The 22,744-nt window shown below is 43.7% G+C and overlaps 1 protein-coding gene across 2 annotated transcripts in view; it reads left to right on the top strand.

Annotated features, from left to right (window-relative positions):
• The first annotated feature begins 13,452 nt into the window (after positions 1 to 13,452).
• Positions 13,453 to 22,744, top strand: part of MCTP2 (multiple C2 and transmembrane domain containing 2) — a 125,070-nt gene continuing 115,778 nt past the window's right edge. Inside the window, exons 1-4 of one of the 2 annotated variants that reach the window (XM_077185422.1) lie at positions 13,453 to 13,702; positions 14,751 to 14,805; positions 17,575 to 17,653; positions 19,278 to 19,476. The gene's annotated coding sequence lies outside the window, so the exon portion shown is untranslated. Of the gene's footprint in view, positions 13,703 to 14,750; positions 14,806 to 17,574; positions 17,654 to 19,277; positions 19,477 to 20,477; positions 20,601 to 22,744 lie in introns of those variants that run through there. The other variant, XM_054641957.2, reaches the window with a different exon arrangement.

Here is a 22,744-nt window from a genome sequence, read left to right as displayed (position 1 = left end):
ACAATATACACTATATATACATTATATGTATACTATATAGTGTATATATATACTAATATAATATATATTATAGTATACTATAATATACTATATATTATATTAGTATATGTATAAATATATACTGAAACAATAGAAGAAAGGATTTCATCAGAAGGCTTGAAAGGAAAGGAATACAATGGTAATTAAAATCTTGTGACTGACCAGAGAGTCCGAGACAGCTGGACTGTGATTGGCCGTTATTTAGAAACAACCACATGAGCCCAATCCCAGATCCACCTGTTGCATTCCACAGCAGCAGATAAGCATTGGTTACATTTTGTTCCTGAGGCCTCTCAGCTTCTCAGGAGGAAAGATCCTAAGGAAAGGATTTTTCATAAAATGTGTCTGTGACATTGGGTGATTCCTTGGGCTTTGCAAAGCAAATGCTCCCTCCAGCCCAGCACCTGCACAGTCTCTCTCTCTTGGAGTTCTGTTTAGCTTGGCTTTCCATGCCCTGGGCTTTCCACACCTCTCTTTGTGCTGCTGGAGTTCTGTCTGCTCCATGGTAGCAGCCCCAGATCCAAGGGCTGCTGCAGATGGAGATTATTTTTTTGTAACCTAACAGGCTGAACTTCTGAATCTGTGTGGTTTTGAGGGACAGGGTTTGTCTTTGGTGCAGAGTGACACCAGTGACACTGCTGAGGTAGGGTTGTAAAGACACTGCTGGAAAGCTTCCAGAGCAATGGAAGGTTTACTTTTGGACAAATCTCTGAAATGGCCTGAAAAAAAAAAACCCAAAAAACCACAAAACCCAAAACCAAACCCATCCATGTGATGGAGGATGTAGGGAAGTTTCCTTTTTCTGGTTTGTAAAAGGGATGTGTCCAAGCAAAGATGAGCTGTGATAACAGCATTAGTTGGTGATATTCCCTGCCTTTTGCAATTAGCACTCCAGATAACCTGTAGAGCTGTTTTTATGCTTTAAATTTGCACTTCAAATTTGCATTTTTCCCTGCCTCCATCACAGCAACTGCTCTGGGATGGGGGTGTGCTGCAAGGGGACTGATCTCTTTGTCCTCCTTGCTGCTGGGAAGCACATTTTGGTGTGTGTCAGAGTCCTGTGCACTGCACATGGACTAAAGACAGGATGTGTGTCAAAGCCAAGTCATCAATTCACTTTTAAATCTTCCCATTTTTTTAGAGGTAATATATCATTCTGTGCAATCACCATATTAAAAAAATATATATATATATTTATATACACTTGCTTCATGCACCTTGCTTTGACTTCAGTCCAGGTTTGCCCTGGGCCTCCCTTATTTCTGCCCGTGGGGAACTTGCACCAGTTAACCACAAATAAAGTGGAGTTTCTGACACTTAAATTCTGGTATGTCAGGAGTGGGTAGTGACAAGACCTGGCTGGGATCTGTATTAGCATGTTTGCAGATACAGATCAGGGGTTTGAAATCCAGATGACATGAGGATGAATGAAGAGGAGAAATTGCTAATCAAATTCTCCAGGGCTGCAATGCAATAAACCAGGGTAACTTGATGGAAAATGTAATCAAGGCTTCTAGTCTGTTTTTCAGCTACCTCCAGGCTTCAATTTTTCAGCCTTTGTGCCTCCCTCTCACATGGACTTTAAAAGGAAGGAGGATGTCTGTGAGGATCAATGAAGTAATTGAGTTTTGCCAAGTGAGTCCAGTAATCCTGCTGGACAGATCTCCCAGAGATTTCTTTCTCTTAACTGGGGAAATATTGTAAAGAAATTCTCCATCTTCAGCCCATTACTAGTATAGCTAATACCAAAGTAGAAGCATAACCTTGTAGTGGAAATGGATTTTTTCCCCCTCATTGGTCAATAAGTGGCTACATTTGAGGGTGGTTTTCTTTATCTTGCACATATATAAATCAGCTTTTCTGAGTTTCAGCACCTGATTTTGTGCTGGCGGATATTGGTGCTTGTGTCTGCTGTCAGGTTTATCAAAATGACTCAAATGAATACAGAATATTTATCAGTAAAAAGCATTTGTAGACACTATGATGGGCTGCATGTATTTTTTGGAGATGACAGAATGCAAAAAGCTTTGCCCTCACATTACAGGATGGAGATGTCTCCTTGTTTAGAGACTTTCACTGGATACATAATTGCAGGTATTCTGACATTCCTGTAGGATGAAAGGAGCTGAGCAAGTTCATAGTGGAGTTGCAGGTGTTTGTTTTCTACAAAATAGAAAGTTTTCCTCTGAAAAATGCACTGTAAAAACTCATCAGTGGCTGACATGCTGCCTTCATTTTGAATTTGAGCCAGTATTTAACCTAAAAGAAGTCATGATCAAGCACTTTGCATTCTATAGTATTTCAGACCCATCACTTTTGATATTTTAACATTGACCAGGTGGGAGAGGATGCACAGAATTGCTGCTTTAAGTCTAAGAAGGTCTCTGCAGATTAATATCTTATTTTTTTTCGTTCTTTTTTTCCTAAAATTTGCTTGCAGGTTGCATGCAAACCATTGTTTTGACAGGAGCAACCTGATTAGTTTTCAGGAAAAATGGTAAACTGCCAGCACTAATGGGACCAGATTGCCTTAGGACAGAACTTCTTCAGTTCTATCTTACAGATAATTTGAATATCTGCAAGGGGATGTATTTATCTATCCTGGGACAGTCATATAAGGATGTTTGTCACCTCTTCCAGGCCAGAAAACAAATTAAAAAATATATGGAGAAATGCTTGAGTGATCAGACCTTGTAACAGGCATCATCTTAAAATGGTGTTTAACTGGCAGGGTTAAATGAGGGAGTGCCACAGCCATTTAAAGGATTTCAGTGTGTAATTTGAAGGGAATTTCACCTGTTCTAAATCATGGGAAGGATGGGGGTGCAACTTATTAAGGCCCTAAATTTGGGGGATTTGAAGCAGCATCTTATCCACACTCCTGTTACACAACTTTTGGGGGAGCTTGACAGAGCTGGAGGATGCTCTGGCTGCTTATAAAACACACAGGTTTGATTTGCTGTGAAAACAGCAACAAAAGTTCAGGAGTCAAATGGAAGCAGCTGCCCTTGGAAGGTCTCACATTGGCTGCTCTCAGTGCCTGCAATTTTCTGCATTTCAGTTCACCTCCTGCAGGCCCCCAGGACTGGGAATTGGATGGGTTGGAGAAGCTGCTTTTGCTTTGTGCTGCTCCTCTGTAGCCAGCAGTTATCTGTGAGTGAGCTTTGCTTTCAGTTTCATGGGGACAAGCCCCCGTGCCAGGGCCAAAATGGGATTAGAAAGAAGATTTTTGGTGTTTTCATGCATCAGTGTTAATATTCACTGGGAAGGAACGTGAGAGTTTTTTGTGTTTTGTTTTATATTGCCTCTGCACTGTTTTGCACTCAACAGATTTGGTTTTTGGGCTTGCTCAAAATTTCCATGTGGTTTAACCCAGAGATGGTTATACTTGGGGTGGGAGAGGGTTTACTGGTATTTGAATGATAAGAATACTGATTTATTTAGGGCATACAAAATAGAAACTGCTACAGGAAAACCACAAAGGCTCTTATTTAGGAAGAGAGAAGAGTACAGTAGAGAGAAGACTTTTTGTTTTTCCTTTTTTTTGGGGTCATTTTGGGTCCCTCAGGGTCCACTTTCACCTGAGGGCTACTGAAAACTTTCTTGGGGATGCCAAGAGCTTTTCTTAATATAATATTTTCTCAATTCTCACCAGGATGCTCATGCACAGGCCCTAATTTCTCAGGTTTCTCATCCGAAAAAAAAAAAAAAAAGAAATTTATTTCTTTGATAATATCTAATTTTGCCTGAAAATAAGCAACATAAGCCACTTGTCTAAGAAAATGCAAAGGCTGGAGTCTGTGTAGCTGTAGAGTTGCAGCATCTCAGCTCAAGATCTTTGCTCCCTATTATGGTAGGTGGGCCCCCAGCCAGGTAATAATTGGCACAGACTTCATGTATGACAGAAGGTTGATCAATAATATCTTTATTAAGAAACTTATTGCTCTTTTTTAGACTGGTTCACTCCAGGTTGACTTACTTGGTCTTTCACTTAAAACACTATCACTATTGGTTAATTAAGAAATTATTGGTAAACAAATTTCTATAGCACATTCTGCGTGTTTGCAATATCAGGCGTAGCAAGAGGAGATAAGAATTGTTTCTCATCCTTTTCTCTGATTTTCTCACAGACTTTTCCCAGCACTATGCCTGGAAATGTTTTCTGTTGCTCTCTGTGACCAGACAGAGCTGCTGCCACAGCTCCCCGTGGCCACAGTGAGGCAGCAGAATCCAAACAGGATTTTTCTGGTTTGGATTTTTTTGTCCTAAAGCAGCGTCAGGAAGGAGTCCCCGAGAGCTCTGCCAGGTCTGGGTCCCTATTTCTGAGCTGGTCCTGCTGCGGGGAAAGGCTGGGGGGGATTCACCTCCAGCAGCACTCGATTCCTTTTGTGCTTTGCTCCTGCAGGAACTGGGCTGGGTGAGAATGACACAAACTTTTCTAGGTATTTCCAGTTAGTTTTGGTTGAGTTGTGAGGTGTTTAGAGGAAATTAATAATTTTTTTTTTAGTCTCTCTCTCTGAGGATGAATTAAATGCGTAGCAGAAGTCAGTCTGGTTTTGGGGCATGTGTGATTTTCTTCAGTCCTGTCATATTGTCATTACAGCTTCAGGGTCCTGTTAGGCTCTACAAACACTACATGAAACCATTCCCTGAGCAATCCTCAAAACCTGAATAAAAAGCAACAAGAAAAGGACCCTTCTATTACAGGTAAGTCACAAAAGCATGGAGGCAGAGGAAACTTCCTTTCTGTGGCTAAGGATTTCTCTAGAGACAACTAAGAAACTGAGTCTTCTTAAAAAGCCTAATTCCCTTGGGATAAAGTCTTCAAGTGTTTGAATGCTTCTTGCCTAAAATGACACTGGAAATCCTTGGGAGGTGACTGGAAAGCCAAGTTTTACCACAGCCCTGGTTCCAAACCCACTTGCTGCCCCATGGCCTGAGCCATAGCTAATAAGCAAGGACAGGGCTGAAAAGCAACTCATAATCTATTATAAAAGAGAAACAGTGCAGCTCAAAATGGATTTTTGCCTCCCATGGTTTTCTCTGCTTGTCTAGAAGGACAAGAATTTCTTTGCAACCAAAAAAAAAAAAAAAAAAGAAAGATGTTGGCTGTGTCTGCAGCATGCCCAGCTCAGCAGAAGGGAAATGCTTGTTCATTAATTGCAGCCATAATTAGTATGGGACACTAGTTAAAGGAGAAGCTGTTTGCTGAGCAGTCACCAAGTGAACTATGAGGGAGCAGCAGGGACAGCACTTGCTGGCAGGAATGTGGTCACACAGGAAAGCAGGGCAAAGCACCACCAGGTGTGTGAACTCTGCAGCAATTTTTTTTTCTGCTTTCCTTGTAAATGGATTAGAGACAACTTGAATACCTCCCTCAATTAACACCGTTTCCTATAGATGGAGTAATTTACTAGTTTAAAGAGGAAATAATGGAGTGCAATTTATTTAAATGACTCATCCAAGGCAGTAAGGCTGATTCAGCCCTCTGGTTTATGCCTGTCCTGTAGGAATGGGTATCTCAAGGTGCTGTACCCCCAGAGCATGGGCTGTCACTTTGGGCTGCACCTCTTGCATGTCACCAGGGCCCTGTTTAACACTTTTGTCCTCTTGTCTATTCCAGTTTGGCAGAAATGAGGTACACACACCTGTCAGAGTGAACTTTATGGAGAGATCACCTCGAGTGGCATTGCAGGAGAACCAGGGCATCAGGCCCAGGCTGTGTGAAGGGCAGGTCCTGCCTGACCAGCCTGATCTCCTGAGACCTGCCCAGGGGCTGAGGGAAAGGGAGATTGTCTACCCAGACTGCAGTAAAACCTTCAACACCATGGTGGTGGGTTAGTGCTTGGACTCAGTGATCTTAAGAGGTCTTTTCCACCCTTAATTCCATGATCCTGCAGCTGAGATGGAGATAAATTATCTTGCAGCTTACGGCAGCTGGATGCAATAAAGGGCATATTGCAATTTTAAACTTTCCTTTTGATCACCAACTATTGATTATAAAAGAAAAATAGTGCCACCCAAAACAGATCTTCATGTTCTGGTTCATAAATCTCTATGGTTTCTCTCCTTGTCTAGAAAACCAGGAATTTCTTTAAGGTGCTATTGATCAAAATTAATGCTTATCTGTGTTCAAGGCTGAACACTGGCACAGCCTCTGCAGACTCCTAATGAATTTCCACTATACTTTGCAAATGAATGTTCTAGCACAGAATCTGTAGTTATTTCACTGCAAATGCCTTCTGACCATGAAGGTAACCTGGATAATGTGGAAGGTTGGTATATTCTTTTAGAGAAAGGAATGAAACAGAATCCTTACAACCCCATTCAGAGGCAGGCCTGATGAACCCCTGACCAGCCTGTTGCTGTTCTTGGGAAGGTACAAACACCTCTACAGGAGGTGGCACAAATATTCTGGATAGCACCTGATCCATTTTCATGCATCTCACTGTTTTTCTTCCTCTTCTATATATACTCTTAACCTCCATGATAAATCTCTTATTTCCCACCCTCAGTTGGTGGTCAGATTTTCAGCCCCTCAGTGCCATGCCAGCTTTGGAGCAGGGTTGGGTGAGCTGTCCCTGCATTTTCCTTTCTCCAGGGCACATTTCCATCAGCTCAGTCAGTCTGAGGTTGGGATTTTTCCCTGAATGTGCCTGGATCCTGTTCTTTGGAGTCATTCCTGCTTGCACACGTTCTCTGAACTTTTGCTGGCTGTTTGCATAACCAGGAGTGTATTTCCTGGCTGGCACGTGGCCCTGGGATCTGTTTATGAGCAGTGATCCTGGATGGGGGTGAGTTGTGTTCAGAGTTGTGGGATTGTGCTTCACTTGCACTGCATCCCAGGGGCTTAACTCCTTCTCTCATTTAGTCACCTTGTGATTTAATTTCTGGCCTCTCTCCCACCCCAAATATCACTGTGCTTGGAATTTGTACAAAGATAAGATTCCCAGATGTGATCCTGATGTTGATCTGAGGGAAAATGCCTGGTACCACATTGCCTGGTTCAGTTCCTCTCAAAAGTTTCTAAACATTATCCACCTTCTCACCAGGTAGCTGTGAGAGGAAATTAATATGAGACTGTCCTGAAAGCCAGGTTTTCAGGAAATAGAATCATTTATCGAGTCTGAACAGTAATAGTGCCTCAAATACCCTTTTTGCTCAAGCTTTTGATATTTCTGTACGCCCATTTGTTATCCATCTGATTTCAGATTCAGTGTGGATTTCTTGCAGACCACAATTCTTCCTCCGAGCCATCTATCTACTGAGTGTCAACTGATCGTCTTTAGTATCTCAAGCAAGCCAGAACACAATTTCTTTGCTTTTCCTCCTGTGTTTACCATTTCTATTGCTGACATTTAATGTCCATTTGGCACCAGAGCTGCACAACTGCACTATCTATGTTCATCCACTGTACCTTTTGTCTCTTCTGTCATCAAACCGGCTCTCTCTTGTGTTTGGACATTCCAGCTCATCTGAGGGTAAAACCTGCAGTTCAGAAGGAAAGAGTGTTTCTGTGCTGCTGGGACAAGGGCACACAAAGCCCATTTGTTGCCTGAATGCTGCAGAAATGGCCTTCCTTGGCAAAACACAGGGGTAGGTAGCCACCACCCAGCCTTGGCAGATGCTCCGGGTGTGTTTCTATTCAGCTCCCTCATGTAAGAGTGGTGCTGTTCTGAGTGCTATGGCATGAAGTTTACTGGTGTAGGAAGTGGAAGAAATGTGGTGATGCCAGTTAGTATAGGCTAAAAAACCTTTTAAACTTTATTTAATTCAGGTACAATTAAATAAGGTTTATTTAAAATAAATAAATTGCAAAGCAATTCCTATTCATGACAAGCAAATAGAGGATCTGAGCTCTTTTACCATAACAGCTATTTATTTTCTTTAGAGTTCAGATGGTGTGACCATTTAAAAATGGAAATACAGTTAATGGTGAAAACATGTATTTGACACATGCACTTATATGTGCAGCAGAACCCATGGCCTTCTATAACCAGAAGGAAATAATATTCTGTAAGAGGGCTGTGATGTGGTTTCTCCCTGTCAGAGAGAGGCAAAGGAAGAGAGGAAACATTCATTTCAGGCAGAGGAGAAGGAGAGACTTCCATCAAGTCTGTCTAGTGTTGTCAACACCCGAGAGAAATATTTCATGCTTTTTTATAACTTTACTAAATCATACGGGAACATCAGGCTCTGAATAAAGAAAAGCATGGAGGAAAAGAATGACTCAAAAGTTGATCTGCTTTACTGTAAGCACAGCTCAGCTCTGGGCATGCACTATTCCTGAAACTGTTTTCCCTACTCTTAAGGTTTATCCTTGAAGTCTCTGACTTGCTACAGCTACTGGAGGAAATGAATGCTGGATTCTGTACAGGATGTTTCTAATTCTTCTGGTGCTATAAAAATAACTTTCCCAGTTTTGATTATGTTGAGTCCTCGTAAAGATCTTTTTGGGTTTATGTAATGAAATTTGGCAAATTCCTAAAGATATTTTCTGTTTAACTACCAATCTTAGAAACAAGATTGTCAGTGTACATCATTGATATATCAGCTGTTAGGAGTGATAGACTTGTAGAGAAGCAGCATTTTCCTTCATTTTAATGCTGTAATTTTGAAAATCCATGTACTACCTTTTGGATTAGACTTCATTCCTTATTCTTGAATTTTCTTTTTTTTAAATTTTTTTTGAGATTCAGATTCAGACTCCTAAAAAAGTTTATTTCCTTCTGGAATTGTGAAATTTTGATTCTTTAAATAAAACAGTCCTAAATTTAATTTCTCTGTAAAAATTGTGGAACTAAATTTGATACCCATGTAAGTATTCACTATTCCTTCTAAAAGCACAAAAGGTGATGGTGATGATGATGCAACAGTTGCTCTTTTGATAGGCCACAAATTGGAGCCAGTCTCTAAGATTTAAGAGGGTTTATGCTGTATCAGACTTTCTCAGCATTCCCACTCCTTCTCACAAAGGTTTAAAGGTATGTTAAATGCAGCCATGTGAAATAGTCATAAAGGCAAATGAAGCAATAGCCCACACTCACATGGGGTTTTTCCCTGTGTATCGAGAACCAAAAAGGGGAAATGTTTTCATCTTGCACCATTTTTAGGCAGACAAATTCAACCCAAATATTAATAAAAAAATTTTGGAAGGGAAATTCTCCTCAGGTAGGAAGTGATTTACTTTGTAAGAATCCACATCTGAACCAGTTAATCTGCTCTGTCTTTGGGAACCAGGGCAGGACCAATAATTCTACTGAGAAGGTGTGACCTGAAGAAACCATAACAAGCCCTGTGGTGTGACCTGTGGGGTCATCCCCATCGAGCCGAGATGCTGGAAAACATTTCTGTTCCCAGGTGATCCATGTCACATCTCAGTGCTGGTTACCCTGTTGGGGGCTTTGGCAGAGGGATTGGATGCCAGGTGGGCTGAGTTGAGTGAGCAGCAAGGTGCAGGAGCCTCTGAAGGGGCTGGGGAGGAGGCAGAGTCCCCTTCTGCTGCCCCAACCCATCAAACCAGTGTTTAAAGGGCTGTTGAAACTCAACTTCTCCAGCTATGGAGGAGAAGGGTTCAGGCAAACCTGATTGTCAGCTTGTGTCAGCCAAAATAACCACTTGAATTTATGCAAGCAGTTTAGCTTTTTCCAAGTGATGCAAAACCAGGCAAAGTGGGAGAGTCTCACTGAACCTCAGGGTTTCCAGAGCTGAATGAAGAGTAGAACTCAAAGGCCAGGCTATCTGGGAAGAGTTTTGTGAGAACTCTGGGAGAAGAAAAGGATCCAGAACAGATTTTTGTCTCTGGAGGATGCAATTCTTGAGCAAAAGGTGGTAAAGGGAAGGAAGATCTGTGTTGGGTGCTTGAGTATAGGATTAGAGGCAGTGGGAGGGTAACCTTGAAGGCATCTCCTAATTAATGATGTTCAGCTGCACCCATATGAAAAGGCACTGAGATGTTTTGCAGTGACTGCCCTGTGCTGTCCCAGAGCAGTGGAGCTCTTGTTCCTGTGTGTCCCTGTCACCCCACACCCTGGATGCTCAGAGCTGTGGCCTCTCTCCTCTCCCAGGTGGAACAGGTAAGTGTTTGGTTGCCGAATCCCTGCCCATTTCAGGGTTTTTTTGGTCAGAGTACCTTTGCTTTTCATCAGGATTATGTATCAGTCTGTGTCTTTCCCCATCTAGTTATGGAACATTCTGGAGTATTGGCCACAGGCAGAGAAATGGTGAAATGGGAGCCAGGCTGGGCATGGGAAATAATTCAGGGACTGACCAGAGAATATTGCTCCTTTTTGGAGGGTTTGGTGCCATTATTGGCATGGACCTTTAGAGTCTCTATTCCAATGTGGCACAAGTGTCTGCTTTCAGGGACTACTTCTTATATTTACACAGTTACTATCTTCATGTATAAAATATCTTCTGTTAAAGGAGTATAGAAAAAGAGAAAATATTCTTGATGGTTTTATCTGTTTTTCTGCAGAACTTTGTTTTCTATACCTTGTGATCTCCTAAGAAATAGATGTAGATTGGTCCTAAGGTACCAAGAGTGTTTTGTGGCATCTGGGATAACAAGTAAAAGTTGTGGACATCCCCCTGGGTTGATCACCTGTTCTAGGGCTGCTTTTGACTGCAAACCTACTTTCCTATAATAAATTTTAAGGTGTTTACTGGTAGTGGGGAGAAGAACTTGTACTTTACAAGCAAACAAATATTTGTTTCCTTTACCCAGTACATACTCCATTTCTTTCCATGGTTCCTTCTCCAACTCTCCAATCTACTTACATGTTTTCAAAATAAGAGTCTGGAAGGATTCCCAGTTTGCTCCACTCAGGCATCATTGCAATTATAATTTCACATTTGGCCTTCAGCAGAACAGAGTGTCTCATCTCTTAGAAAGGAATATTCATAGGAAAACAAATAAAAGCACTCACCAGCTGGTGCCTGGTGAATTATACTGCTCGAAGTTCAAGGATATTGAGTATAGTACGTGCTGATTGGCATTTCTGTGGATGTTTCACTGGCATCATTTGACTCTTTCTAGCACTAAATCCAGGCAGACATACACCAGTGCAGTTTTTGTCTTGCTGTGCGAAAAAGATGTTTAAGCTCTCACGAACGTGCCTTGTTCCCTGTAGAGATTTGATTTGCAAATGGTCTGGGTTGGTTTCCCTCTCCCTTGATCCCAGAGAATTGCTCTCTTTAGTCCTTTATGGAGCAGAGGTGGAGGCAGGCTGCAGCAGCAGCTGGCTGCCAGGAATGCAGCCGTGGTTGCAGTGTGATCCCAGCCAGGAGCAGTGCTCTGCTCTGCCCTCAGCCTATTGTGCTACTGCTGGACAATTCCCCCTATTCCCTCCTCCTCTCCCATCGCCCAGGAAAAGGCTTGGAAAACTGCACGTGGGGGTTAAAAGGAAAGAAAAACGCTCTGGTGTTTTCGCCCTGGTGCAAGAGGATTCATGTCACAACTTCCTTCACTGGCTGCTAGGTCACAGCTTGCAACATGGAAATGCTGTCTGTGGTGAAAGGAAGTTTTGAAAGTTAACATGCAGGAATACTTTCCCCAGAATCTTGGGGGATTTGCAGCCCTGGTTTCCACTGAACTAGATGAACAATGGAATTGCATCAGTTGTCCCTGGGATTTAGAAAAAATACGACATTCTGGTGCTAAGGCTGCACTGCAGTAGTGGTAAAAATCCTGATTTTTGAAGAACAAAGTCTCTCCCAACTTGGCTGCTTAGTCCTTCTCAATACTAAATTATTTGCATCAATTGGAGATTTATAAAGAAAATTAACAGGATGCTTAAAGGACACATCATTTTGGAACATCTTGCCACGTGATTTATTGAAATGCCATAAAAAAGCATGCATGCATTACAAATGCATTTATACATTACAAAACCCTTTAAAACACCCACACTCAACAGGTTGTTTTTCTCCTCTGCTTTCTTTTGTTGTATCTTAGCTCTAGGTATTGAGGATGGTAAATGTACAGACATAAATGGGTTTGGTCATTCTGTACTAAAACCTTCCTTCATATCCCTGTGCAAGGCAGAATACACTTTTTTTTCTCAACTTATTGATGCCTGCCTATCTCTTATCAGCTCTGCTGAAGCTGGATGTATAAAGCACCTGGCTTCCAGCTCTGGCTGTTTCCTGGAAACATTACTCAACTTTTAGTGCTCTTTCTCCCCCCTGGTCCCTAGGTTTGTATTAAAAACCTTAACAGTAACCTTTTGGGTTTATCAGTGAGGCAGGGGGAAAAGCAAGCTCAAAGCACTTTTGTTGTACATATATATTGTATATCAGCCTCAAACTGCTGAGACAAGAATTAGGTGGGTTTTTTTTCAGGCTGCAGTGCCATCAATCTCCAGCCTGGCTCTTGTAGTTTATCAGAGCTGAGTGGCTGAGGTGATCCTCCATAAACAACTCCGACATGTGGAAGATGAATTTTAACGAGTGTCCTCAAAGCTAAGTGCTACCTCTTGCTTCTACACCTCAAATTCACCCATTTTTTATTTTTATGTTATATCAGAGCTGCTCTGTGCTTTTTTTCCCCTCTAATTATCTACACTCAAGCTGGATTCTGTCAAACCCAGAGGAAAGGGAACATATCAGTGTACACAGAGGTGGGGTTTCCACCTGGCCTGATTTATGCAAGGGTTCAAACTCCCAGTCAAAACACCTGGGCTTTTAAAGAGGAGGGATTAGACACTTGTGCCTAGGGATTGTTCCATTTGGTTTTGCCTGTGCAAAAAGGCTTTTGTGTTTCGTGTCCTCTCTGTAAAATGTTCAACCTTGTTCTAGGAAAGGCTCCAAAGTAAATTAGAGCAGCCTCAGGGGCTGTTTTAAATCATAGCAGATGAGGCCTTAGCCCAGCACTTCACGCTCCACCCTGTGTCTCTTCCACCAACACTCTCTGTAATAACCTCAGATCTTCACCTTTCCACAGGGAGAACTCTTTGCTCTGCATCCCTGGTAGGTTTTCCTAGGTAGGCTGGGAAATGATCAGATCTGGTTCACAACAAGCCAAGAGGATGGGAATCAGAGCCCACTGGCCTTGCTGGGAAACAGAGAGTCACCAGTTACTGTAATTCGGTATTCCTGTTTATATTCTGGAGCACGCAGACTGACGAAGTAGGAAAAACACAGCTAGAATAATTGCTCCTGGGTATTGTGCTTTCATTTACAAACATAACCACTCCTGAAGCTGCTGAGCACAAATTCTCTGAACTTCCAGCATTGTGCAATTGCCCCTATTCCTTCTGTGGGGTTTCCACTTTCCTCAGCTCTGACAAATTCTGGTCCCTGACAGAGGCAGGGCAGGGAAATTGATGGATCAGTGGGATGATCCAGTACCAACAAGTTCATAGTTACAAAAATAGGCAGTTATTCTTATCATTTCCTTGTTCTGACACAATTTCCTGCCCTCCTCTCAGGCTGTTCTGAAGATTGCCTGGATGACAGACCTGCTTTGAAGCCTGTCAGCCCCTGTGCAGAGCACCTCTCCCGTTAGGAATCGCCGTCCTGGAGAACAATGGCTGGGAGCAGGGTGAGGGGCAGCCTTTGATCACACCTGGCACGTCTCCAAACGGGGCCTGCTCGGGGGCACTGCTGGGTTTTAGCATTTCTGATCATATCACACTGAAGCACAGGAGCTGTGCTTTGCTTGGTGAGTTTTATTACCCCTCCTACAGATTTAGTCATCTGCAGCCTCCCTGGAGCAGCCCAGGACAGGAGAGGGATGTGGGGACTGGAGATGCTCTGAACGAGGTAGTTAGGACGTGTCTGCAGCAGCCAGGGGAGGAAGGTGAAGGAGTTTAATTAGCAGGGCTCTGCCAGTGCAGTTCATTTTGACAGAAGAGGATTAATGAGCTCTCACAGCTGCAGCCCTGCTGACAGGTCTGTGTGTGATGACGTTTGGCACGGGGGAGCAGCGTGCAGATGGCATTGATAACCTCCTTGGCAAGAGCAGCTGTCCTTGGCATGGCAAGCAGGGTAGGCTTTAACAAGTCCAGCAGGACCCTCAGGAATCTGTCTGCTGGTGGCTCTAAGGAGGTATGTGACACCTGGCCTGGCTTTGCAGGCTTGTCACCTTAACTTGCCATTCTCAAACCAAATTTGGCTTAGTTGTGGTAGTTCTCAGCTCACCTTTGGTAATTTCTGGGTCTTTAACGTTAAAAAGTAATTGAATTTAAAAGACTCAAGTAATTGAATTTAAGAAGAGTCCATAGGTCAGTGTTTTGTAAAACAAAGCCTTTCTGTTTGCTCATGGGATAACACCTGGAGAGCAACAGTAGGTGAGGTTTTAAGTAAATCTGTGGCCATGCCTACATGTAAACACTTGTTCTGATCCAGGAACCTTAACATTGAAAAACTCATTCAACATCTAGGAGCATGTACAAGACTAACCCTTATTGTCAATAGTAATATGTTATTCTGATTAAACAATGCACTGGAAATATGCATTACCAGCAGGGATGAGACCTGCTGTGCTCCAGTTTTTCACTATGGATTTCAGCTTAGTGAGAGTTTTGTGCTATAATCAAGTGATAAAACCCCCCAAAACATTAACAGTAGCAAAAATAAGAGGGCAAATAGCTCCTTTTCCTGATTCAGGTCAGTTGTGAGGAATGTAAACCTTGAGTTTTAGCTGTCAAATTTTAGAAAATACAGTTGAAAACTGCTGTGTTAAATCCTGTGTACCTTTCTTCCTTCAGCTACCCCAGATCACAATTTATGAGCAAATGCCAGCTCCAACAGGCATGGTTCAAGGTAGGAAAATACTCTCTTTCTTGAACATGCATTTTGCTGAAAAGAGACATAAAGGAAAAGAATTCCTTACTTGGTAGAGTCTGGAAAAGAACAAAACTCTTCCTTACATTCACTCCCAGCCCCATGCTCTGTTCTCTAGATCCAGGACTAGGTCTGGAGCACACCATTAATCCCTAGTTTGTGTTTGTATCTTCTTCCCAGGAGGATCACTGTGTGAGAAAGCAGAGATGATGGTACACCAGTAATCAGCTTGTAACAACTCTGTACTTGAAGGAATGGGGAGAGGATAATCGGGAAATTTTACAAAAATATTGAAAGACTGCTTTGGGGCTTTTTTTTGTGTGTGTGTACGTGTTTTTTTTTTTTTCATTTTTCCAGCCCTGCTTATTATTCCAAATAAGCCCATAACTTATTTGCATAACTCACACTCTCCATAGCTTGTGAGGTGCCAACCTCCCCTCTTTGAAGGACCAAATGTCTCACTGGAGCTCTGGTAAGAGCTTGGGGCAGGGAGCTACAAACACCAGGGTTTAGTTTTCCCTTTTCAAGAAGTACAAGCAGAAAAACCCAACCAAAATAAGTCACTCATCATCTCCTCCCCTACCAAACACTTTGATATTATTGGAAGGATCGAGATTTCATATTTTACCCCTGACTCTCACTGGTTTCCTGTCTAATCCTGAGCCAATGATAAAAAAAAACCCCTTTGCTTGTATCAGCCTTTTTTTCTGAAAATACTTCTGAGATGTATGAGGATGCATTGATTAATGCTGATAAATTCCTTGGAGATTCCTGGATACAGTCCCTTATTTAAATCCCTGACTACACTCTTGTTTTAGAAGTTGTCATCTGGTCTCAGGAGCCCACAGACCCACTGCTCAGCTCTGCTCTACTCTTGGGATGAATCAGAAGCTGAATTTTCAAATGTTCTAAAAGCTCATTGTTTGCACAAGAAACAGTCCCCCAGCATTGCTGCTCAATGGGTTGTCAGGAAAATGACTGCATAGATTCTGAAATATAAATTCTGTCACAAAATACAGCCTGTTTAAATGGCATTTAAAAGCTAATAATGAAAATCCTGAGTGGTTGAAACAATTGTCTCACATCTTTGTTCTTTCTATCCTTGTACAGCTGATGGAAATGTTGTCAGTGCTGCTCAAATGGTGAAGCTGCACACAAACACGGGCATGGGATTGAAAAAGTGAGCAGGAAGGTTGAGGCTGTGATGGTTTCATTTCTGTGAAGTTTAGGCTCAGGTTAGCTGTGGAAATGCCACATGGGCAGAGACAAAAAAATGGTCAGTGACATTTCAGAGCAGAAAATCCAGCCCTAAAGAATGTATCACACATTTAACTGATAAGGTGAATCATAATGACGTTAAGTGGGATTGAAAATATGTGGTTTTTCAAGGTAACCTGTTGGAGCTGAAAGTAGTCAAGCCATAACTAATTATCATTATTCATTTATTACTCCCAGACTTACTGACATGCTTAAGTCTCCTAAAGTCTTGAGTGCATTTATTTGTGCAATTGCACAGAATGACTTAAACCTTGCAGTTGGCTTAGTTTGTGTTCTGGGAATGGCTTAACACTCAAAGAGCTGGGAGCAAACAAACCCTTGGTCCTGCTCCAAATTCTGCCTGTAAACCAGGTGCTCAGCTGCAAGGAAAATGGGCTGCAACTTAGGGACTTGTAATTCTGTATTTGGGGTCACCAGCTCTCTGGGACCCACCTGTCCAAAAGAAATGAAACATAACACTCGACTCTTGCAGGAGATTTCACTTTGGGGTTTTGAAAAGCCTTTATCAGCTGCATGGCTGAGGGGTTGTGTCCCAGGCTCACACATGTCCCAAGCAATCTGTCAAGCCAAGTGCTGTAAACACATCAGCAAAGCTGGTGGTGAGCAGGTGGGTGCAAACAGAATTGCTCAAAATCCTGATAAGAGCATCTTCAAAGCTTCTGATGGTGCTTCCAGTGAACACCTTCCACTCGTAGGTGAGATAAGAGGAGGAATTACTGACAAGCTTTTAACTTGATGGAGCTCCAAAGACTTGTTAGCAGATACGCTGCCAGCAGGGTCAGGAAAAGGAGTTTTAACTTACATGGGAGGGAAATTCAGGTTAGATATGCACAAGAAATTCTTTCCTGTGGGATTGATGAGGTCTTGGCACAGGGTGCCCGGAGAAGCTGTGGCTGGCCCATCCCTGGCAGTGTCCAAGGCCAGGCTGAAGTGGATTGAGCCACTTGTTCTAGTGAGAGCTGTCTCTGCCCAGGGCAGGAGGCTGGAATTGGGTGAGCTTTAAGGTTCCTTTCAACCCAAACCATTCTGTGATTGTTTTCTTCTGTGATTCGATCTCCTTGTGCCCTCATGTCTCTTCCTCACAACCCTAAAGAAGTGCTGCTACAAACAGGCTGTGCAGAGGGGTGGGCTGGGTAGAAATTGTTCACTTGCTGCCTCTCTGAAAGGTTGCAGCTGAACCTGTAATTAAGAAAGGAGCTAAACTCATTATTTTCAGCAGCCTCACATTGATCCACATTGGCCAGGTTTTGGTAAAGGCTGAGAAGGTCATTTTTTCTTTCAGCATACAGCATTTCAGAATACAGGGTAAGAAAATGCAGGCAAAGAAGAAAAGTTGTGATTTTTTTTCCTTTGCTGAGAAGACAGGTCTTCTTTCCCTCCTGAGAAAATGAGATATTCACACAAAAGATGAGTAGGATTTGATAACGCCAACTATGGTTCTCAATTATATATTTTTCTCTTCCCTCACAGGAATTGATAATGACATCCTTAATAAAATCCAGAAGAAAAACATTTGTGTGCACGAAGAGAAGGTGTACAGGGGCTCCTTGTGAGTATGGAAAGCTAATAAGAAATCTTGTTTAGACATACATATTTCAATTTCTCATGCTGAAGTTCTTCTGTTAGCTGTATTTTTAACTGTGCCTTTTTTTCTTTTTTTGACAAAGTGTTTTACAGGGGGATTTAATTAGTGCTCATCTTTAAGTCATACTTAATGACTTATTGTTATAATAATGCATATCTTGGCTCTTGATGACTTCAGATTACATTGGATAAATCCATAGAATGCCCTCAGGTTGATGTTTTGGTGACCTTTCCAAAGTTTCACGTTTCCCCCTCTCTTCCCCTTAGCCTGCCAGTGATGTCAAGCTCCTATGCCAAGGATCTTCCCAGCACTGTCCTCCTTTTTTTCTCTTAGTTAGCAGTGAAGTAACAAAGAACTTGATATTCAGCATTCTGTGGCCTTATCAGCATCTTTAATACAGCTACGTGATGCCTAAGACAAGAAAATTTCTCAAGCTCATGTTTTGCAAAGCCCATATTTGGGTAATCTTGTGACAGTTAATCAATTTATCTCTTTATTGCCACTAGGTCGTGGCAAGCTTTTCTCATATTGGCTATGAGAATTTTATTTCTCTTTCTCCTATTGCATCCAAGGAGCACTGTTACATTTCATTTTGGCAGAGGCACACACAAGCTGCTTTCCTTTGCTACTCCCTAAATCAGCAGCCACCTTTATTAGATTGCCTTTGGGCATGTGTACAGTTTTTTCTCTCTTGGCTGCAGCCTTTGACAAAACATGCACAGAACTATATTTGATACACATTTTGTGGGATCACACACCTAAGAGAAAAGTGTTTTAAAGGTTGTGTTGTTTTAGTTCTAAACTTATCTAATTATCTGAAGCTGATATTTTTCTTGGTTTAGATGAAAGGAAAACAAAAACATTAGTGCCACGAGTTTCCTTTCTTCTCTGTTTTCAGCTGAGCTCGTTGATTAGCTTTCTGATCTCAGCCAACTTCCCCTTAGATTTTTGATTGCATGAGCTGAGTAAAGCTGTCCTATTCATCATGCAGACAAACTTTGGGAAGGTTTATGCAATTTAGGGGTTGCTGTATACCTGTAACACCGCCTGCAGTAACCAGTGTTGTTGTTGAGCTTGTGCTGGAACATCAGGATCTGGCCCTTCAAACATGACCTTTAAGTCAGGAGGCAAAATAAAGCATTGCCAGGTTTTTTTTCCAGTTCCTCTAAAATTGCTCACGTGTTCAAGTAATAATCTTCCTGATGTGTAGCTCCCAGCTCCTGAACTGATGGCTCCTGGGCCTCTTTTTGTGAATCCATATGGGACTGTGCATAGGTGTGAACTCTTCCTCTCCAGATTTTGCTGAAAGAATTGGAATAATGGTTTTTATGTTTTCCCCGCATTTTTATTCAGTGGTTAGAGAACAATTCTTTGCACTGTGACACCCTTCCCACAGGTCCCAGACCACTGCTCTTTTGCAATGACACAAGGTGGTTACATCACCAAGTTTCACACGATGGTGTGAGATGGGTGTCACTACGTCAGCTGCAAGAGGTGTAATTTCTGATCAGAATGACACGTATGGAATGTAAATATGTTCCACCACAAGCCTGTCCTTCCCCATTTCATTGTTCTGCACCTCCTGCAGTGATACCACGCTCCAGGGATGTTGAACAGGGCAGGTGGGAGTGGTGACTGGGTGAGCTCTCCGGGAAGGTGCGTGACCCAGCCTGCTCCAGAAACACCCTGGCACTGAAGGCGTTGTTGGGAGGCGTTTGCCTTTCCACGCTGTGGCAAACTCATGAAGAAACACGTGTGGGACCACGTTTCAGGGGCAGACACGCCAGGTAAGCTCAGCACCTTACCCAATCCTGCCTCAGTTTCCTTGCCTGCAACATGGCTGCAGCTCTTGGTTCCCTGCAGTCAGGCACCTGGAGATGCTGCCGAAAAAACCTGTAGGGAGATGCAGCCAAGAGCAAGTGTTACAGGGCAGCAGCGCTGCTGTTGATTGCATTTCCCTTGGCCTGTCGTCATTCGTGTAGTTTCCTTCCTAGCTCCACCCTCGCCCAGGGCTCTCCAGGGCAGTGCTGCCAGTCCCTGCCCTTTACCAGCACCATCCCCGATGTCCCTGGGGTGTTGGCTTTGGTGGGAGTTTGATGCTTTGGTCTTGGTGTGGGGTGGGCGGGCAGGATGCAGGTCCGGGAGGGGGGAGGGTGATGCTGCGAGCAACAGGACCTGTGGAGGGATGCTCCAGGGGGATATTCCGAGGGGATGCTCCAGGGGGATATTCCGAGGGGATGCTCCAGGGGGATGCTCCAGGGGGATGCTCCAGGGGGATGCTCCAGGGGGATGCTCCAGGGGGATATTCCGGGGGGATGCTCAAGGGGGATATTCCGGGGGGATGCTCCAGGGGGATGCTCCAGGGGGATATTCTGAGGGGATGCTCCAGGGGGATGCTCCAGGGGGATATTCTGAGGGGATGCTCCAGGGAATCCTCCAAGGCAATGCTCCAGGGGGATCCTCCAAGGGGTTGCCCTGGGAGGATGCCCTAGGGGGATCTTCCAGGGGGATGCTCCAGGTGGATCCTCTAAGGGGATGTCCCAGGAGGATGCTGCAGAAGGATCCTCCAAGGGGCTGTCCCAGGGGGATGCTCCAGAGGGATGCCTCAGGAAGATGCTCCAGAGGGATGCCTCAGGAAGATGTTCCAGGGGGGATGCTCCAGGGGGATGCCCGGGAAGCGGTGCGCAGCCGATGCCGGCGGGGCGGGCTGCGGGCAGCCCCGGAGGTTCGGGGGCGGGCGGGCAGCGGAGCGCGCAGGGAGGCGCCGGCGGCGGCACCGCCCCGGCAGGCGGGAGGGGACGGGGACGGGGACAGGGCCACACGGGGCGGCGGTGACAGCGGCGACAGCCACACGTGCCCGGCCGGGAGCGGCGGAGCGGGTCCGATGGGCGGCGGCGGGCGCGGCCGGCAGGTAAAGGACGGGAGCGCGCCCGGACAGGGCAGCCCGGCAGGTTCGGGGAGGGAGGTTCTGTAGTTTGGGTTTTAGTTCGTTTGGGTTTTTTTTCTCGTTGTTTGTTTGCTGTTTTGAGGTCTGGCGTGTCTCTGCCAGCTCGGTCGCTCTCTCTGTTCGCTGCTGGTGCTTCCCCAGGCGCCCTGCAGAACGAACGCCGCCGTGGCACGCTCGGGGTCCCTTCGCTTTTTTTGGCTGTGTGATGCTGCTCCTGGCACTCGCACCTTGTGCGAATAATGCTTTTAGTTGCCATTGATGTGAAAAAATGATGCTGGGTAAATTCTCTGCTTCCTCAGGCAGCTCTCACTGAGCCGGTGCATCCCCATGTGCGCTTGCTGGCTGAAATTGAGTTGGTTGGCTGTTGACTTTGACTAAATAAATAAGCCACTTAACAGTAATAATAAAACAATCCCTAAACTAAAAACAAACAACCAAGTAGAACATTCACACTAGTGCATTGACATAGCAGGGTTGTTCTAAGGGTAACTTTGAGGGAAATGTAGTGCGTAAGCCATAGGTTTTTGTTTTGGTTTGTTTTGGTTTTTTTTAAGAGCTGTTCGTACGATTGTAATGAGAACTAGTGTGAATTTTCATTGATATTTGCTTAGCACAACTATGGCAACTGGCAGGGATCCAGTTGGTGCCTTTAGCTTTATGACAGTTGGTCAAAGCTCACTGATAGCTGAATTGCTGCTACGTGGCGTTAAGAAAATGAAAGTTCTTACCTGGATATCTATATACTATTAGGTTACTGTGATTAAACTGTAGAATTTATCATGCATTTTGCAGTAATTCTCAGAAACGATACTGTTGAGTGAGTTGATTTAACTGTCAAGATGAATGAGTGTATTTGAGTAATAATCTTACTTGTTTGATTTCTTGCTGCTGTTCAATGCCATCATAAAATAGCTTATCATAAAGCAAATAAACTTGCATGTGCTGTAACCTGAAGATGGATTCAGGATGTCTAGTTTCACTTTGCCTGTGGAAAGAAAAAAACCAAAAATGATGCAGAGAGGAAATTTTCACTTTATTTCTTGACAATTTTGTGCTTTTTGAAAAATAAGAATGGTAAATTTTATGCAGTTTAGACAAGTTTAACTTTGATTATATTAAAAGAGCTCTGGTATAGTTTGTAGATGTGTGGGTTTAAGGTGTCAATTATAAACAAGGGCATGAGGAGAGGCACCACTGTCATTGACAGGAAGGTGGGTGTCTAAACAGCCCAGGGATTCCTGTAATCATCTCCTCCTGGGACAGTGAATGAGGCTGTGCCAGTGCTAGAAGTGTTGCTTATAATGTCATTTAAGGTAATTAGAACCATAACTGGCTCAATTTCACTCATTTCACTGCGGGTTTTTTTTTTTTTCCCAGTATCTTTTGCATTTGGTAATGTAAGCAGCTGCTTTTGGGCTAACTGCACCTCTTACTTGAACAGATGATTATTAAAAAAATCTACCTGCTTAGCCAAGGAACACTCCTGGGGAGAGCAGTGGTTGCACCTTGGATGCTGAAGTTCAGTGGGATTTGGTGGAGCTGGAGTCAGGTTGTGTGTGTGCTGGAGTGGGCTTGGGACAGAGGATAAACCTCACCCCAGAAGTTTCTTGGTTGGTCCCACTGACATTTCCAGGCAATACTGAGTGTCTGCTTCTCCTCCTTCAGTCTACACTGTGCAGATTTGCCCATTTTAACTTTAATTTTCATAGACAGCAGAAGGTTGGCATGAGGCCCCCACCAGTGGCTGTCAAATTCAGGCAGGATGTGTGTAACAACTTGTGCTGTCACTTCATTGTGAGAATTTCTGGGTTCTAACTGTTTTGTTCACCCATCACCTGTACCATGAACTAATTCTAGTATGAGATTTCGAATCCCAGCCTCCCAAAGTGCAGAGGGTTGGGGGTCTCATCCCCTGGGGTCTCTCTGCCTCACAGGGGAGAGGGAACCTTTACCTCAGCAGAGGAGAGCAAAGCATGCCAAGTATGCTCTGCATTTCCTCTCTGTTGTTTCCACCCTTGAGTGGAAAATTGCTCCTGATTTCCTCAGAATTGGAGGATTTACGTTGGCACTCGTCCCACATTCCCATTTTACTTCCAGTTGTACTTATT

This window comes from Agelaius phoeniceus, chromosome 13, assembly GCF_051311805.1.
Source record: "Agelaius phoeniceus isolate bAgePho1 chromosome 13, bAgePho1.hap1, whole genome shotgun sequence".
NCBI classification, from domain to species: Eukaryota; Metazoa; Chordata; class Aves; order Passeriformes; family Icteridae; genus Agelaius; species Agelaius phoeniceus.
Note: the sequence above shows the minus strand (reverse complement) of the source record. Positions and strands in the feature narration are given on the sequence as shown.